Source organism: Ovis canadensis, chromosome 3, assembly GCF_042477335.2.
Source record: "Ovis canadensis isolate MfBH-ARS-UI-01 breed Bighorn chromosome 3, ARS-UI_OviCan_v2, whole genome shotgun sequence".
Taxonomy (NCBI): domain Eukaryota; kingdom Metazoa; phylum Chordata; class Mammalia; order Artiodactyla; family Bovidae; genus Ovis; species Ovis canadensis.
In genome coordinates this window covers 154,760,883-154,780,717 of record NC_091247.1, presented here as the reverse complement: position 1 = coordinate 154,780,717, position 19,835 = coordinate 154,760,883, and the positions used below count along the sequence as shown (strand labels likewise).

The 19,835-nt window shown below is 38.2% G+C and overlaps 1 protein-coding gene across 1 annotated transcript in view; it reads right to left on the bottom strand.

Annotated features, from left to right (window-relative positions):
* Positions 1-19,835, bottom strand: part of PTPRR (protein tyrosine phosphatase receptor type R) — a 278,629-nt gene that overhangs the window by 64,792 nt on the left and 194,002 nt on the right. The window lies entirely within an intron of this gene.

The following is a 19,835-nucleotide window of genomic DNA, read 5'->3' as shown; positions in this document are numbered from 1 at the left end:
TATTGAGACACGATTGATACATCAGTTCAGCTCAGTTCAGTTGCTCAGTCGTGTCCGACTCTTTGTGACCCCATGAACTGCAGCATGCCAGGCCTCCCTGTCCACCATCATCTCCTGGAGTCCACCCAAACCCATGTCCCTTGAGTCAGTTATGCCATCCAATCATCTCATCCCCTGTCGTCCCCTTCTCATAGCATTGTATTAAGTTTAAGGCATATTGCATAATGATTTGACTTACATATATTAAAGTGATTAACAATAAGCTTAGTTAACATCCATTATCTCGAATAGATACCAAAAAAAGTTTTTTCCTGGTGATGGGAACTCTTGGATCTACTCTCTTAAAAGCTTTCAAATATACCATAGACCAGCGTTAATAGTCATCATATTTCATATCACATAGTTAGTACATGTTTATGTTATAACTGAAAGGAGAAGGAGACGACAGAGGATGAGCTGGTTGGATGGCATCACTGACTCGATGGACATGAGTTTGAACAAGCTCTGGGAGTTGGTGATGGACAGGGAAGCCTGGCGTGCTGTAGTCCATGGGGTTGCAAAGAGTTGGACACGACTGAGAGACTGAACTGAACTTATCAAATTCACACTTCCCCAAACCCTACATCTGACTTCAAAATTTAATATTTACTACCTGCCTTTTTTGAGCATGTTCCTAAGAAAACTTTTCTAGTTCCTGTTATTATTTTTAACTCTTCTGAATCATTATATTAGGGATTAGGGGATAGCATAACGGCCACCCCATAAAATGATGGTTGCTCCCACCAGGTTTGCCCTTTTGGTGTCTGTCAGTGGTGACTGACAGAGCTCCTGTGTTTCTGAGTAGGAGATAAGTAGTTGAGAGGTGGTTCTACATTCAGGCCAAGAATTTTAATCTATTTTTAGTGGGAAAGTGGTTTTAAAGTTTCTCAGTCCAGTTCTTTTGGCCTTTAGATTGCAGAAATTCCTAATTCTGATAACAGTTTGCCTATTGGCCTTAGATTTTACTATATTTGTAAGAATTTGACTTTGCTGGTTACATAGATAGTTGAATAAGGAGCTGGGAGAGGTGGCTTAAGGGACTTCTGATCAGACGCCCTTTAAAACCACTATTCTGTTCAGTCCATTTTCATCCCTAAAACACAGAAGTGTCTGCAACCTGCCAACTGAGGAACACTCAATGCTATTAGATAATGGTTTAGTAGAAAGCAAGGTCTCTTCCAACAAGAGTGATCAGAGCAGATGTATGAACGAGAATGAATTGAGTTGGGTCTTGAAGATAAAAGATAAATTTTGAGTAGACAGTTATTTCAGAGACAGAGTCTGGCAGGAAAACAAAAGTGTGGGAGCAGGAAATGATAAGGCATCTTTGAGAAATCACGTATCAGCAGTCTGAACTAGAGTTCTGTTGTGTAAGATGTATTTTGGAACTGGGGGGCAGGGTCATGTAGGAGAGCTGAGAGAGAAGCAAGAGTCACAGAAACAAGAGTATAAAAAGACTGCCCGAATCCAGAAAAGAGAGAATTCAGAGCATCGAGTTATATCAGCTTCTATTTTGGCTTCTCGCGGCATACTCTGCCCAAACGTGGAGGATTAAACGTCTTTGGGATCCTTGTTTTATGTCCTTTTGATCTAATGTGCAAAATTTGTATCCTGCGGCTGATTCTTGTTGATGTATGGCAGAAACCAACACAATATTGTAAACCAATTATCCTTCTATTAAAAATAAATAAATTAAAATTTTTTTTGTACAGATTCTGTGATAAACTGAGAGCCAAGAAAGCATTTTCATACAAACTGACTTGGTCAGGAAGAATGACTTTTGTTCGGCAAGGGAAGGAAGAAAGGAAACAAATACTATTTCTTAAACATCTACTACCTGCCAAGCACTGTTCTAAGCATTTTCACATATGATACCTCAACTTTTAGAGCAGCTCTCTGAGGTCTTATTTTCCCTCATTTCATAGGTGAAGAAATAACTAATAGGAACATGATAGCAGACTAAAGATTCAACCCATGTTAGAGCATAGAACCCAAGCTCTTTCTGCTTTGCCACACAAAAGCAAGAATAAGGCGGGCACTTTGTGTTAGTCTGTGCAGTGCCCTATGTAGAGCTGGGGTCAGTTGCTGGTAGCAAAGTCAGGATTGATGCTGCTAAGTCGCTTTAGTGGTGTTTGACTCTTTGCGACCTTATGGACTGTAGCCAGCCAGACTCCTCTGTCCACGGATTCTCCAGGCAAAAATACTGGAGTGGGTTGCCTTGCCTTCCTCCAGGGGATCTTCTCGACCCAGGATCAAACCCACATGTCCTATGGCTCTTGCATTGCTGGTGGATTCTTTACCACTGAACCACTGGGGGAAGCCCAAAGATAGGATTATTGAAGTATAATGTGGAAACAGTATAATTTTCAAGTCACAAATTCAGTCTTTACAGTCATGCTTGTCTGGGCTCAAATCCTGCCTCTCCCATGAGCCTGTGGTGGACTTTTGGTCTGGCTAGACTTTGTACATCCCAATTTCCTTCTCTTTTGTGAAATAAATAATTCAGTGTACCAACTTCAGATGATTATTATAAGGGTTAATCAGATAGTTTAAGCAAACTGCTTATAAAAAGAGATGCTTGGCCAGTGTTTAATTTGGGTCATAATGAATAAAGTTCTATATAACGCTCACCTTCTAATACTTCTCTAAGGGATTTGTTTTAAGAGATCACTACAAAAACTCAAAAATTGTTTTACTGAGGTTAACTTTAACATTTTGAAACCAGCGGATAGAATCTATACTTCGTCACTAAAGCAAAATACATCCTTCTTGATAACCTGTTTCTTTTTTTCATTTTATTAGGGCAAATCCGTTTCCCCTGAACCCTAGGCAGTTCCAGAGCATTCTACCTCAACATCTCAGACATGTCTCAAAGTTTAACTATGGAGTCAAAATGGCACAGGCTGTTGACCTGATAGAAAACACTTTCCACAAAACACAGGCCTTATCGTGAGGGCTCGTGTACCCTGGCCATAAAGTACTGCCAGAGGATGTCATGAGCTTGATCTCCACTTTGGTTAACTCTTATTTTTGAGGAATAAACAATATTTAGGTCAACTGAAATATAGAGGAATTAGGAAATAAAATCAGTAGAATCAACTTAAAAATGTGTACATTTCTTAGTCATGTCTCGGCTCCATAAGCCAAATGGTAAGACATGAGGCCAGAATCAGAAAGACATTTCAGAAAGAAGACAAAACAGATATAAGAAATTAAGAGAAAATTTAAATTAAGGGACAGGAAAAAAGTCTAAAAGATTTAGAGAAAAAAATCAGCAGAATCAACAGAAATAACTGAAGGAAATCTGGCCCTTTAATAAAAACTGATGCGGAAAACTAAGAACACAAAGTCTTATTAAAAACTTTGTCTCTTTTTTTGTAACATAACTCTGGACAAACTGTTTAGACCTTTTTTATGTCTCATGATTGCTCTTGGACAAAAGGGAACATAATAAAAAGTGTTATCAAGCTCCCACTGTAGCACCAATTTTTATTTATGCCAAAAAATAAATAAGAAGGAGGAAATTCAAAAGATACCGATGCAAACAATTGAAGGAAAAAGCAAATTCTTAAGGAAAGGTAAAAGGAATGCAATAAACAGCATGTTAATTACAATTAAGTAAAAAGGAAAACTTGTATAAATATTATGGACCAGAGCTACACATTCATTTCAACAAGAGAATATAAACAACTCTGTTGAGATTTTTCAATTTTTGCCTTGCTGCTCCTAAAGACCAAGAAGTGAAAAGAAAATGCAAGCTAAAAATACAAGAAGTTGAATGTTGGACTAACTCAGAAATGAGGCATTTATTTCCCTGGTAGTTGGGGCAATAGGCTGGGTTTTAGAAGCTGGATTTAGGCAGAAAAGCCAGTTTCCAGTACTGTGACCATACTCTAACCCTCACATATGGCTGCTCTTTTTGCAGTATTGCGACCACCAAGAACACTAGACTTCCAGCATGGCCTCTCATTTCACACCCAGTAAAGAATGGAAATGGGCGTAAGAGAACAAAAAGAGACAGTGATCCTTTTGCCTGGAGTCCAGGAAGATGTACTTCTGAAACTACTAGATTATGAAATTATGTTTCAGTGGGAAATCGTGGCAGCTGCTTATCTCAAAGTACTTGAAATGGGAACGGAAAAATATGCATCAAAAGATTATAAGAACTTCATACAGAATGAAGGCAAACAGCTCTTTGAGAGCTTTCTCAATCTTATTTTTTTTCTTGGTTCTGTCAGAAATAAGCAAGATTTTTTCAGAGCTGTCTTTATCAGTATACACATCTAATTCAACTTGGTGAGAAGCAAGAAGTTGAACACCGAAGTCTTCTCCAAATCTGAGTCTGAGACCTTCAGGCCAACCTGTTCATCGTGTGTTATAATCACAGTGATCACAAATAAACTATGCTTGATAGTAAGTAAGTAAGTAAAGTCACTCAGTCGTGTCCAACTCTTTGTGACTCCGTGGACTGCAACCCACCAGGCTCCTCAGTCCGTGGGACTCCAGGCAACAATACTGGAGTGGGTTGCCATTTCCTTCTCCAGGGGATCTTCCCAACCCAGGGATTGAACCCAGGTCTCCCACATTGGAGGCAGACGCTTTAACCTCTGAGCCACCAGGGAAGTGCTTGATTGTAAAGGTGATCTTAAGATCCATGACCACCAACTTGATTTTTCTTAGTTCACTTTGCTCATCAAATTTGTCCACATATTTAGTTTTCAAGAAGATTTCTAATAAAAATGAAAGAAAAAGAAGTTTTAACTCATTTGAATAACAAAGGAAAAACATGGAAATAAAGAAATAGAATTCCTTTAGATTGACTGGCCTCCACAGTTCTCTGAAACTCCAGATTCTATGATTTTTAAGTTCCACAGGTTATGATAGTAAATGAATAGTTTGCTGTTTCCCTCCATTTCTTTACCTTCAAATAAATTATATATAGTGCTAACCCTCATCCCGGATCACGAAGGCAATTAAAAACAATAGAGGATATGGATGCTAATTTTAATTTTAATGCTAATTTAAAATGAAAGTGAAGTCACTTAGTTGTGTCCGACTGCGACCCCATAGACTGTAGCCCACCAGGCTCCTCTGTCCATGGGATTCGCCAGGCAAGAATACTGGAGTGGGTTGCCATTTCCTTCTCTAGGGGATCTTCCTGACCCAATTTAAACTGTGAATTAAATTCAGAGCTCTTGGAAAATTAAATGGTGACATAAATACAGTATTACTAATATCTACAAGCTGAAATGAATGATTAGGTATTGCGACCATCTATAATAAAATTCCCCAAAGGAAAGACATATGTTAAGTATGAAAGACATCAGACCCAGGAAGATGACAAATCAATTTTGCTCTGAAGTAAGAAGAAAAATCTTATAATGTAGAGAATATTTTTTGGCGTGAGAAATGATTGATTTCCCTACTTGAAAGCACCTATTTCACTAGGTAGAATATTCTTGTTCTTTTTGAGGGATTAAATATTTTTAATTCATACAATGATATCTGACCTTTTACATACGTACAGCATGAGGCAAAGTTTACTACACCCTTTTTTATTATAAAAAGTAAAAATCAAAACAATCAGTAAAAAAAAAAATTGAACTTTTCTTTGAGCACTGACCTTGGAATCTGAGTTTCAATCAGTGCTCTGCAGTTCACTTAAGCTTTTTCAGCCTTAGACTCCTTCATTTGCAAATAGGGATAATAATAAAACACATGGGATTGGTTCACAAGATAAAAGGTAAAGAAGCAAAAATATGCAAACATTTCTAGCCTACTAACTGGCACATAATATATGAATGACTATAATAGTTAATAATGGTAACATGGGAATTCTTATTGCACTCCATGCCATGACTGCCTGGGAGTAAACGGCATACACTGATACACGTTTGAAGAAGGTAAGCTCAGGAAGCTGGTTAGTGATGGAGAGTCAGTAGCAGCATTACATATGCAAAGTCAGTGGTCACCTAAGTTGGGACCATTTTTCATTCCGCAAGCCCTTAAAATTCTTACCACTTATCCTTAAAATTAATAACTTTTTTCAGATTCAAAAATAATGCATCATCACTATAAAAATTAAAAATATAAATAACAGAAAACTATCCTATAATACAAACACTAAGAGTAATTGTTAATAACATTTGAAGTATCTGTCCTTTAAGTTTTATACATGTAACATGCATGAAAAAGTCTAGAGTTTTTTTTCTACATATTCATTATGACTTGCTTTTTATTTAACTAAACATATTTTGAATGTCCTGTGTCTTCAAATTTACTTGAACATTAATTGCAAAGATTCCATAGTACTCCACTGGATGGATGTATCATAGTTTACTTAACCAATACCAGAGGCTTCCCTGGTGGCTCAGATGGTAAAGTATCTGCCTACAATGTGGGAGTCCTGGGTTCAATCCCTGGGTTGGGAAGATCCCCTGGAGAAGGAAGTGGCAACCCACTTCAGTACTCTTGCCTGAAAAATCCCATGGTCGGAGGAGCATGGTAGGCTATAGTCCATGGGGCTGCCAAGAGTCAGACATGACTGAGTGACTTCTCTCTCTCTAACCAATACCTTGTTTTTGGACAAGAAGTTGTTTTCAGATTTTCACCATTATAAACTGGACTGCAAATGAACATCTTTAAATCTAATGTTTGTGTATTTCCATGGGCTTCCTTGGTGGCTCAGCTGGTAAAGAATCTACTTGCAAGGTGGGAGACCTGGGTTCGATCCCTGGGTTGGGAAGATCTCCTGGAGAAGGGAATGGCTACCCACTCCAGTATTTTGGCCTAGAGAATCCCATAGACTATACAATCCATGGGCTCACAAAGAGTTGGACATGACTGAGCAACTTTCACTTCACTTCACGATTATTTTTTAGGTCAAGAAGTCTTAAAAACTAACTCAAAATATCTGAGTTTGGATAAATCACTGGATAGAAAGAACATGGAAGAAGCGTGAAGACTGACTCACGCTCACTGACATTGAATTAGCTCAGACCCTCTTCATATCTTGCTCTGATCTATGTAGTAGATTCCTAGCAAACTTTCCTAACTAAAATCTCCTAGTCCAATACATTTTCTTCCAGATTTCATCAAAATGATGTTGGACACACTGGCAATATGATAATAAAACCCACACATAGCTGCCCTTGGACATAAAATGCTGTCTCATTTATTCCCTATGCGTTTCCCCAGCCTCATCTCCTCTGGCATCCTTATCTAGATCTGTGCTCAAGGCAGGTCAATCAACCTACCACGCTGCTTTCTATGCCTGAAATGGGTTTGCCCCAGTTCTTTCAGATCCAGTTGCCCAAATGCTATGGTCTCTATCCTTGGCATCCTCTTAACAATTTTTCCCCCAAAATGTCTCAGTAATATTATATTCACTAGAAAGGATTTACCCTAAAGTGTGAATTCCTTGAGGGCAAAGAATTTGACTTTACTCTTCCCTCTGTGTCTAGTCTTAAACACGTGGAAAGCAACATGTTTTTCATATGCATGTATTAATAGTTGCAAGTGAATTGGTGAGGGTAATGCTATGTGTAGTCACTGTGCTCTGCTAGCTTTTTCAACTCCCTGAAAACAAAGGAGGTGGGGAATGATGTTAGACAGGAATTTGAAAATTTAGAATGGAGAAGCCAAGCTTATCTAGGTATGGTAAACATTACAGTAGGTATTTAGTTTGAGTCTTAATGAATATCAGTGAAGTCTGAGCATTAATATCCTAATGTGCTATGGTGATTCTGTTGGTAGAAAAGAAAAAAAAAAGTAGTGCTTTGTCTTGTATCCAAGTATGATTAATTTTTTTACTCTTTTTTTTGGCATTTGTTATTGTTTTGACTGTCACTCATGGTGAGGAGGCTGTTTCCTTTTAACAAAAGAACAAAATGATGGCAGCTCTAATTTTAGTCCCCAAGTTTAGTTTTTCCAAGCTCATACATTAAGAAAAAGATGATGCTGAGGAAACATTAATAAGCCTCAATGAATAAACCATCCTTTTTGAAATGAAATATCTTTCTTTGAATTTTGGCAGATTTATGTACAAAAACATACACATACAAGACACTCACACAATGATGGTTTCTAAGTAACATAGTACAATTAATAACTCTGTGTCACTTTAAAGCAACCAATTACCAAAGAACTCTTTCGGTAAAGAACATTACAACTGAATTAAATACATTCAATTACTTTTAAGATCTCAAATGACACACATGATTACAGTCATCCATAGAGCCCAGCTGAAATGCCAATCATCAAAAAATATATATACATAACTTCTCAGTATCTTCAGCTTTTTTTTTTAAACAACATCTGGTGGTTCAACCTAAGTTTTAAAAACCAAACTCTACAATCCTGATGGAAATTGGCTGCTTTCTAGTTTAAGACTACTTTTTAAGTTCTAACTAGCAATGAAGGCATAATTTTTTACCTCAGTGGTACACTATGAAATAAAACTATAAACCAATGTGTCTGGCACTGCTAAGTCTGTATGTAAGAGACTCTAACTGCAAAAATGTAGTAAGACTCTATTTTCACCTCTGACTGCATTTAGAGTGAATGCTTTTTTTTTAATTAAAAAATTAATTTATTTATTTTACTTTTGGCTGTTCTGGGTCTTTGCTGCTGCACGGGCTCTTCTCTAGCTGCGAGAGTGGGGCCTGCTCTCTAGGCGCAGCATACTGGCTTCTCTGGTTGTGGAGCACAGGCTCTAGGGCACTTGCGCTTCAGTAGCTGTGGCACATGGGCTCAGCAGCTGTGGCACACGGGCTCAGCAGTTGTGGCACACGGGCTTAGTTGCACAGTGGCATGTGGGATCTTCCTGGACCAGGGATCAAACCCACATCTCCTGCATTGGCAGGTGAATTCCTTACCACTGAGCCACCGTGGAAGTCCCCTAGAGTGAATGTTGATAGTACCTCTCAGGAAAGAAAGTTACAAAAAATATTCAAATATTTTTCTGTCTGTTATGGAATAGTATCATGCATAGGAAGTTTCAAGGGCAGAAAACATTTACATATATTTTTAAGAACACATTACTTTATACCAAGCCCTTGAAATTCTTTTTAATCACTGGAGGAGAACATTTGTAAAATTGAAATTTCACAAAGAAAAGCTTCACGTTTAATGGAAGGAATTAGATATATTGAAAAAGTAATTAAATTTAAAGCCTATCTGAAAGCTTCCAGAAGTCCTTCTCAGTTATTTGATGTAAGAAGCAGATGTTTTAAACCATTCACTGGAGCCCATCATGCTCTCTTTTTACCTAAAGTGAACTCAGTCAAAATTATGAAAATCTACTGCCTCCAGAGCTTCCCCAAATGTTTACCCAGGAACAGTAATTTATTTAAATATACATTCCTGTGTTTGTTCAGTGTTCATTTAAAAGTGCACCACCCAGCAATGCAGTCATGGGCTTTGGTCAGTTCAAATGTTCTAGGAATAAACCAGGATGACGGTGGCCATCTAAAATCACTGGCCTTTCACCTTGGAATTTAGGAGTAGGGAGTTGTTTCCTCTTGGCCAGAGAAGAGTAAATGACTTTGCAGGGTTACTCTGGGGCCATGGACTGTATCTAAAGTGTCACCATTTCTCAGGTGGAAGGAACACCTCAATTACCTGGAAGCATTGTGTTAGTGAGAAATGAAGAGGAGTAGCACTTGATCACGATGATCTCATTCTTGCCAATGTAAATACACAGTTATGGTATCAGTCATGCCTAGTATAGGATAGATGTTTAAATATAAATTATTGAACTGGGATTTCCCTGGTGATCCAGCAGTTAAGACTTGGTCTTCCAATGCTGGGGGTGGAGGTTTGATCCCTGGTCAGGGAGCTAAGATCCTGCAGGCCTCATGGCCAAAAAACTAGAATATAAACAAGCATTTTAACAAATTCAATAAAGACTTTAAAAATGGTCCACATCAAAAAAAAGATCTAAAAAAAACCCCTCCAAAAATAAAATAAATTATTGAACAGTGTTGCTAATTGCTCAATAAAAAACTATACAAAAAAGACTTTAATGACCCAGATAACCATGGTGGTGTGATCACTCACCTAAAGCTAGACATCTTGAGTGTGAAGTCAAGTGGGCCTTTGTTCATCAATATGAACAAAGCTAGTGGAGGTGATGGAATACCAGCTGAGCTATTTAAAATCTTAAAAGAGGATACTGAAAAAGTGCTGCACTCAATATGCCAGCAAATTTGGAAAACTCAGCAGTGGCCACAGGACTGGAAAAGGTGAGTTTTCATTTCAATCCCAAAGAAGGGCAATGCCAAAGAATGTGTAAACTACAGCACAATTTGCACTAATTTCACACGCTAGCAAAGTAATGCTCAAAATTCTCCAAGCTAAGCTTCAACAGTATGTGAACTGAGATGTTCAAACTGGATTTAGAGAAGGAAGAGGACCCAGAGATCAAATTGCCAACATCTGTTGGATCATAGAAAAAGCAAGAGAATTCCAGAAAAACATCTACTTCTGCTTTATTGACTACACCAAAGCCTTTGACTGTGTGGATCACAACAAACTGTGGAAAATTCTTAAAGAGATGGAAATACCAGACCACCTTACCTGCCTCCTGAGAAATCTGTATGCAGGTCAAGAACAAACAGTTAGAACCAGACATGGAACAATGGACTGGTTCCAAACTGGGAAAGGAGTCTGTCAAGGCTGTATATTGTGACTTTGCTTATTTAACTTATATGCAGACTACATCATGCAAAATGCTGGACCGGATGAAGCACAAGCTGGAATTAAGATTGCTGGGAGAAATACCAATAACCTCAGATATGCAGATGACACCACCCTTATGGCAGAAGGCAAAGAGGAACTGAAAAGCCTCTTGATGAAAGTGAAAGAGGAGAGTGAAAAAGCTGACTTAAAACTCGACATTCAAAAAATGAAGATCATGGCATCCGGTCCCATCACTTCATGCCAAATAGATGGGGAACAATGGAATCAGTGACAGACCTTATTTTGGGGGGGCTCCAAAATCACTGCAGATTGTGACTGCAGCCATGAAATTAAAAGACGCCGGCTCCTTGGAAGAAAAGTTATGACAAACCTAGAGCCTATTTAAAAGCAGAGACATTACTTCGCTGACAAAGGCCTGTCTAGTCAAAGCTGTGGTTTTACCAGTAGTCATGTACGGATGTGAGAGCTGGACCATAAAGAAGGCTGAGAGCCAAAGAATTAATACTTTTGAACTGTGGTGCTAGAGAAGACTCTTGAGAGTCCCTTGGACAGCAAGGAGATCAAACCAGTCAATCTCAAAGGAAATCAGTGCTGAATATTCACTGGAAGGACTGATGCTGAAGCTGAAGCTCCAATACTTTGGCCAACTGATGTGAAGAACTGACTCACTGGAAAAGACCCCGATGCTAGGAAAGATTGAAGGCAGGAAGAGAAGGGAATGACAGAGGATGAGGATGTTTGGATGGCATCACTGACTCAATGGACATGAGTATGAGCAGGCTCTGGGATTTGGTGAAGGCCAGGGAAGCCTGGCGTGCTACAGACCACGGGATCGCAGAGAGTCAAACACGACTGAGAGACTGAAAAACAGTGATTGAACCATGTTGCTAAAACTTAAAATAAGCCTTCCCCCCTCAGGTAACTGGGGTTTGTTGATCTGATGCCGCTCATAATAATTCATTTTTATTTCTGGGCCTTCTCTTATCTACTGTCAGATGGAGTAAGTGCAAGAGCTTTAAAACAGAATAGCCATTCACCCAAGAAGAGATATCATGCATATCAGATGAAGCAAAGAGTTCTTTGGATACTGTGCTTTATTATCTTTATGATGTTCAAGGAGCAGATGGACTGGTAAAAAATAAATATTTCTGGAATGCAAAATGCCATACACATTTTTAAGAGTGAACTGAAATTTGTCATGTAAAGGATACTTTTATACTTGTGGTAGGAAATACATCCCTTTCCTTTTCCATAAATAAAAATGTTCTAAATTAGCACATTTCAACCAATTCAAATAAAGTGAAAAAATGTCAGAAGCACCATCCAACTAATTTTCTAGAAATAACCAACACTTTGATATAAAATTAAAGTTATATATTTTCTCCTTTTTATTGAGGTATACTTTACAAACTTCAAGTATGAAAGCTCACTTGTTTAGTGCACAGTTCAGTAGTTTTTAGCATAGTTTGTGTGTTGTGTAAATAGCACAATAATCAATTTTTCAGCTGTCCCTTGAACAACGCAGGAGAATCCGTGTATTTAATGAAAATAAAATCCATGTGTAAGTGGACCTGTGCAATTGAAATCTGTGCTGTTCAATGGTCAAGTGTATAATGTTTTCCTCAGCCACAAAAGGACCTCTATGCACTAGCAGTTATCCCCCATTCCTCCTTTTCCAAAGTCCCTGGAAACCACTAATCTACTTTCTGTGTCTATGAAATTGGCCTATTTTGGACATTTCTTATAAATGGAATCATACAACATATGGACTTTTGAATCTGACTTCTTTCACTTAGCAAAATGTTTTCAGGGTTCATCCGTGCTGTATTGATAGTAACTATCACCCAACCAGTCCATTCTGAAGGAGATCAGCCCTGGGATTTCTTTGGAGGGAATGATGCTAAAGCTGAAACTCCAGTACTTTGGCCACCTCATGAGAAGAGTTGACTCATTGGAGATGAGTCTGATTCTGGGAGGGATTGGGGGCAGGAGGAGAAGGGGACGACCGAGGAGGAGATGGCTAGATGGCATCACCGACTCGATGGACGTGAGTCTGAGTGAACTCTGGAAGCTGGTGATGGACAAGGAGGCCTGGTGTGCTGCGATTCATGGGGTTGCAAAGAGTAGGACACGACTGAGCGACTGAACTGAACTGAACTGATCAGTACTTCATTACTTTTTATGGCACAGTATATTCTATAGTATGGCTACATGGCATTTATTTATTTATCAGTTGATGGACATTTGGATAGTTTCCACTTCTGGCTATTTTGGATAATTCTGCTAGGCACATTCAAATTTTTTTTGGTGTGTGGCATATGTTTTCATTTCTCCTGGGTATATATGTAGGAGTGGCACTTCTTGGTCATATGGTAACTCCAGGTTTAACTTTCTGAGAAACTGTCAAATGTTTTTCTAAAGTGGCTGCATCATTTTACATTTCCATCAGCAATATATGAGAGTTCTAATTTGCCCACATTCTTTCCAATACTTGTTACTGTTTATAGTTTTGATTAAACCCATCCTTGTGGGTATGTTAGCAACAGTTAGAACTGGACATGGAACAACAGACTGGTTCCAAATAGGAAAAAGAGTACGTCAAGGCTGAATATTGTCACCCTGCTTATTTAACTTATATGCAGAGTACATCATGAGAAAGGCTGGGCTGGAGGAAGCACAAACTGGAGTCAAGGTTGCTGCGAGAAATATCAATAACCTCAGATATGCAGATGACACCACCCTTATGGCACAAAGTGAAGAAGAACTAAAGAGCTTCTTGATGAAAGTGAAAGATGAGAGAAAGCCAAGAAAAAGTTGGCTTAAAGCTCAACATTCAGAAAACAAAGATCATGGCATCCGGTCCCATCATTTCATGGGAAATAGATGGGGAAACAGTGGAAACAGTGGCTAACTTTATTTTGGGGGCTCCAAAATCACTGCAGATGGTGACCACAGCCATGAAATTAAAAGATGCTTACTCCTTGAAAGGAAAGTTATGACCAACCTAGACAGCATATTCAAAAGCAGAGACATTACTTTGTCAACAAAGGTCTGTCTAGTCAAGGCTGTGGTTTTTCCAGTAGTCATGTATGGATGTGAGAGTTGGACTATAAAGAAAGCTGAGCACCAAAAGAATTGATGCTTTTGAACTGTGGTGTTGGAGAAGACTCTTGAGAGTCCCTTGGACTGCAAGGAGATCCAACCAGTCCATCCTAAAGGAGATCAATCCTGGGTATCCATTGGAAGGACTGATGTTAAAGCTGAAATTCCAATACTTTGGCCACCTGACTCATTTGAAAAGACCCTGATGCTGGGAAAGATTGCGGGCAGGAGGAGAAGGGGATGACAGAGGATCAGATGGTTGGATGGCATCATCAACTCAATGGACATGATTTGGGGTAGACTCCAGGAATTGGTGATGACAGGGAGGCCTGGCGGTTCATGGGGTCGGTCGCAAAGAGTCAGACACAATTGAGTAACTGAACTGAACTGAAGTGGGTATGTAGTGGTCTCTCATTTGGTTTTAACAGCATTTCCTTTAAGACTAATGATACTGAGTATCTACTTATGTGCTTATTGGTGATTTGCATATCTTCTAGGGAGAAACGTCTATTCAAATCCTTTGCCCATTTTTAAATTGGATTTTTTTTTAGAGTTGGGTTGAAAAGTTGTTCATGTATTTTAGATATGAGCCCCTTATCAGATATATGATTTGCAAATATTTTCTGTTTTTTGAATTGTTTTTTCACTTGTATGACAGTATCTGTACTGGTTAATTTCATGTGTCAGCTCGACTGTGCTAGGGAATGTCCAGATATTTGGTCAATCACCATTCTAAGTGTCCTAGGGTAAGACTAACATTTAAATCAGTTGACTGAGTAAAGCAAATAGCCATCCATAATGTAAAGTGAAAGTGAAGTCGCTCAGTCGTGTCCGACTCTTTGCAACCCCACAGACTGTAGCCTACCAGGCTTCTCTGTCCATGGAATTTCCAGGCAATAGTACTGGAGTGGATTGCCATTTCCTTCTCCAGGGGATCTTCCCAAACCAGGGCTCGAACCCAGGTCTCCTGCATTGTAGACAGATGCTTTACCGTCTGAGCCACCAGGGAAGTCCATAATATAAGTGGGCCTTATCTAATCAACTGGAGGTATGAATAAAACAAACAGGTTATCTTCTCCAGTTAATAGAGAATTCTTCTTGTCTGACAGCCCTTGTACTAGAACATCAATGTTTTCCTGCCTGCGAACTTGAACTGAAACCCTGACACTTCCTGGGTTGCAAATCTGCCAGCCTACACACTGGAACTACGTCAGCTCTCTGGGTCTGCAGTGTGCCAGCTCACCCCACAGGTCTAGGGACTTGCCAGCTCTATAATCACATGAGCCAAATCTTTACAATAAATCTCTTTATATAAATACATGTGTATGTATGCCTGCCTGTGTGCTAAGTCGCTTCAGTCGTGTCCGACTCTTTGAGACCCCAGGTGCCTCTGTCCACGGGATTCTCCAGGCAAGAGTACTAGAGTGGTTTGCCCTCCTCCAGGGGGACCTGGTTACCTTGGGATCTGCCCAACCCAGGGATCAAACTCTCATCTCTTATGTGTCCTGCATTGTCAAGTGAGTTCTTTACCACTAGCACCACCTGGGAAGCCCACATGTATATGTATACACAAACATACATACACACACACACCCACCCACACCCACCCACCCACACACACACACACACACACACACACACATCCTATTGGTTCTGTTTCTGTGGAGAACCCTGACTTATAAAGTCTCCTTTGAAACACAAACATTTTTATTTTGATGAAGTTCAAGCTACATATTTTTTTTTCCTTTGGTTGTTGTGTTTTTGGAGTCATAACTGAGAGATCATTGCTTAATCCAAGGTAACAAAGACTTACACCTATATTTTCTTCTAGGAGATTTATAGTTTTAGTTCTTACATTTAGGTATTTGAGATGCAGTAAAGCAAAAGAATATATACTTTGGCACCATTTTATAGATGGAGTCTATGCAAAATTATATTATATGTTGTTTATATATTTACATATTATCTATAATATATACTATACAGTATGCTTTATATGAGGTTTATATATATTAAGTAAAAGCATTAGAGTCACTACAGGAATGATTAAACACCAAGTCTAGAATACTGACTGCCTTTGAGGGATACAGAGAGGAATTAGATAAGTTAAAAGCAACCAGCATTCCTAGATATTTATAATACAATGATTTATTAACTAAGTTTGATGTTCATAGGTGTTCATATTGTAATATTGTATATATCTGTAAATGAAATATATCCTAATAAAGAAGCAAGTGTAATATCAAGAATCACATGAGGGATGTCAACTTATAACTATGTCTACTTGGCATGGGGCTTCGCAGGCGGCAGTAGTGGTAAAGAATCCACTTGCCAATGCTGGAGACATAAGAGACATGGGTTTGATCCCTGAGTCAGGAAGATCCCCTGGAGGAGGAAATGGCGACCCATTCCAGTATTTTTGCAGAAGAAACCCAGGGACAAAGGAGCCTGGTGGGCTACAGTTCATGGGTCTCAAAGAGTTGGACACGACTGAGCCTCTGAGCCACAAGCACTACGTGGCATAGATTGAAATTTATTTTGTCATTGCTTGGTTATTCTTAGGTAGAGACTCAATGCTATTTTCTGGGTCTTAAAGGCTGTGGCTACTTACATTATTATGCAAATAATGTGGTCACTGTTTTACTTACATTCATTTTATGTTGAATTAGATTCCTGCCAGGAGAATCCCCATGGACAGGAGTCCGTCAGGCTGTAGTCCATGCGGTTGCACAGAATCAGACACAACGGAAACAACTTAGCACGCACAGACTATCTATGCTTTACATATCTATTAATTCAAAGAAAGCAATAACTTTTGTTTTAATTTTTAAAACATAAATAAAATTAATGTGTACTTACAGTAAAGTTTTCAAATAAGAAAAGAGAAAAAAAGTCCCTTCCTCCTTGGTTCTTCCCATCTCCTAATTTTTGGATCTACTTTTCAGACCTCTTCCTTATTCAGGTTCTTATACACAATTTTGGAAATTATCAATGCATTTACAAAGATAAACACATGTATGGTTTTTAAAATAAACTGAATCATAAAGTTCCATATAATTTTCCAATTTTTCTTCCATTTTTTATTATATATTAGAAAGCTTATCCAACTAGAGTAACAATGTGGATTTCACAAATAATAAATATATAATGGTATAGATTTATTGATGAACATCTAATGATAGATATTTATCTCCAATTTTTTGCTATTAATAACAATATTACAATGGACAATCTTGAACTATATGTTTATTTATGCAAATGTGTTTGTAGGAACAATTATGAGAGGTATAACTAATGTGTGTCTACTATAGGTCAAGTATGGCAAAAGACTAGAATGACTTTAAATACCAACTAATTGTGTCATCTGAGCATGTTAAATGGTCCAAGCTACACCAGTGACACTTTATTCTGAAAATGGTCATTTCTGATGGTTAGAGAGGACTTAAGGAACATATGAATGAGTCTGCTTATTAAAAGATACTTAGCAAGGGGATAACAAGGTATAGAGTCACCAGATTTAGCAAATAAGAAAACACGGGATGCCCATTAGATTTGAAAAATAGCTCTAACTGTCAAATTTTTGTAGTTTAATGAAAAAAATTAGATACTGACATTTAGGGTGTCCTCACAAAGTTACTACAAGATCCCAGAACAAAAACACTATAATATAGGACATATCTTATATATATAGAATGCCTTCCTACGCTACCAGGGCAGAAACATAATTGACCCAATTTCTGTTTCTTGGCTGCCTCCATTGATCTCTTCTGTGTACGTCAGATCTATAGATGTGGGAAGGGAAATAAGAATTAAGTACTGGGAGATTTTTAAGACTGGCTAGAAACAAATTGTTTTTTGTACTTATCATAATGTTTTTCACTGATTTTAAAGGGGAAAAAAGTAATATTCTAATTATAGAATGTAATAATGGTAATATAAAATTTATAACCTAATAATATAAAGCTTGATTTACTTGTAATAATGCTTCTTGATTTCTGATATGAATAGGGATCCATGCTAAGAAATGAAAAATAAAATCTTCTTTTTAAAAATGCCACATAGCTATAAGTACTTGAAATGTCCCACAAATTATCTGACTCAGAAGAGAATGAGTTCTAGAAAATTTATTATTTTGACTCGAATTTATATTATTTGTAGTATTTTGGATTCTTGTCTGTTGAACATTTGGAACTATAAAGTACTATAAGCCTTAACACTGCTAAGAAAGAGTTATATTAAAAAGACAAATGGTCCACTGCTTTATATACAAACATACACCCTTTTTGTATCTTACCATTTTGGGTTGAATATTTGGTAGAATATTTTGAAAAGTTGGATGGCACATTAATTCTTTGTACTTCATGAAAAGAAAATTTATTCACTCTAAAAATAGTCTTCAGCAATTTAAATATTTGAGTTTGAATTTCAATATGATGCTGCTGCTGCTGTGAAATATTTATGAAATGTAAGAAATGCAATTATAATGGGGAAATAAAAGAATATATAATTTTGTAGATTAAAACATTTATAAGCAGTTTGCATTTGTTTGATATATTGTTTAAAAATATGAAGTCCTTTGAACTTTTTAACTGTAATTTGTCTGAATTATCGATGTATACATTTTCCACCAATAATTCTCCATGTCAAATGAGGACAGAAAACCAGTCATGAGATAAAAATGAGGCACTTAAGACAATCTGTTCCTGGAGTTCAGGTCCACACCTAACAAATTCCAAAAGTTCTTCAGACCTCAGCAAGTCAAAATACACTACGGAAATAATTTGTGACAAGAACTCTTGGGCTAAGCTTTAAGTAATCAGTATCTGGTTAGGACAGGAATCACCCAGTATCCTGTGGAGGAAAACAGCTGACATGAAGGCCATTTCAGCTTTCCCTCTTATAATCATGCTTTCTAATGTACTGCCAATTCACTCCTGGACTGCCCTCGATAAGGCCTGTTGCATTACAGGAATCCAGGGTTCACAGATGCAAACTTCTCAAGGCTCCCCACCCCCATCTTTTCCTGCAGATCATTTCTACAGTGAAATTGTGTTTTATCACAGAAATCCCTTCTAAATGAAAATCCTAATGAATCATGAAAATCTCCCAGATTTAATCACATTACTGTTTTGTTGGATGGGTCGTGTGAGAGAGCAACAGATCCTCTTTTTCAAAATTGAAAATTCAAAGGCACAGGCATCCACCTTCTATTGCTTCCACACAACATACATCTTTATCGCTGCTAATGAAGAAGAAATAAAATCCCTTCCAGTTAATTCCAAGCCAGAATCTTTTAAAGGTCATGGACACTGTAGCTGGGCAACCCAATCCAGTGCATCTGCGGTCTGAACAAATTCAGGGACTGCCTTCTACAGCAGGTGATAAGGTACCTCTGGGAAGGAAGACTGCTGAGACACCATAAGCTTTAGGATCCGATGATCCTGAAGAGAGGATCTGGTCCTTTCCTTGTTTATTTGATTTGGCTTTAAATCTTAAGATGGCAACATATATTGCAAATAAACTATACTTTAATAAAATAAAATAAAAGCATAAAAAATGCTAGATATTCCTCAAGCAGGATTTTTGAAGACAGAGAAATGATCTGCTTAAATGTCCTTTGAACAAAAGCAAGAGCAGGTCAACCTGCTATTGACCCAGAATATTCTTCTGTCTGTTGGTGGCACACAGGTGCCACCTAGGGGTGGAAAGAGGCACTACCGGCTCTTCTCCAAGTGGGATGCATTTATGAAGGCTGGGCGGAATAAACAATTCAGAATGTTTATATTTCTCCTCTAACAAAACTGAATACAGTCCAACCATGAATACAGAAAAGACAAAAACAGAAGAATTATGGGATACCTGGAGCATCAGGGGAGGTAGGTGATAAAAAAGAGCGTGAGCTTTGGTGGTGGTGCACAGACCTGGGCTCAGTCCCATTTCTGCAGCTTGTGGGATCTACATGTATTATGTGTCTGCATCTCAGGACTTCCCAA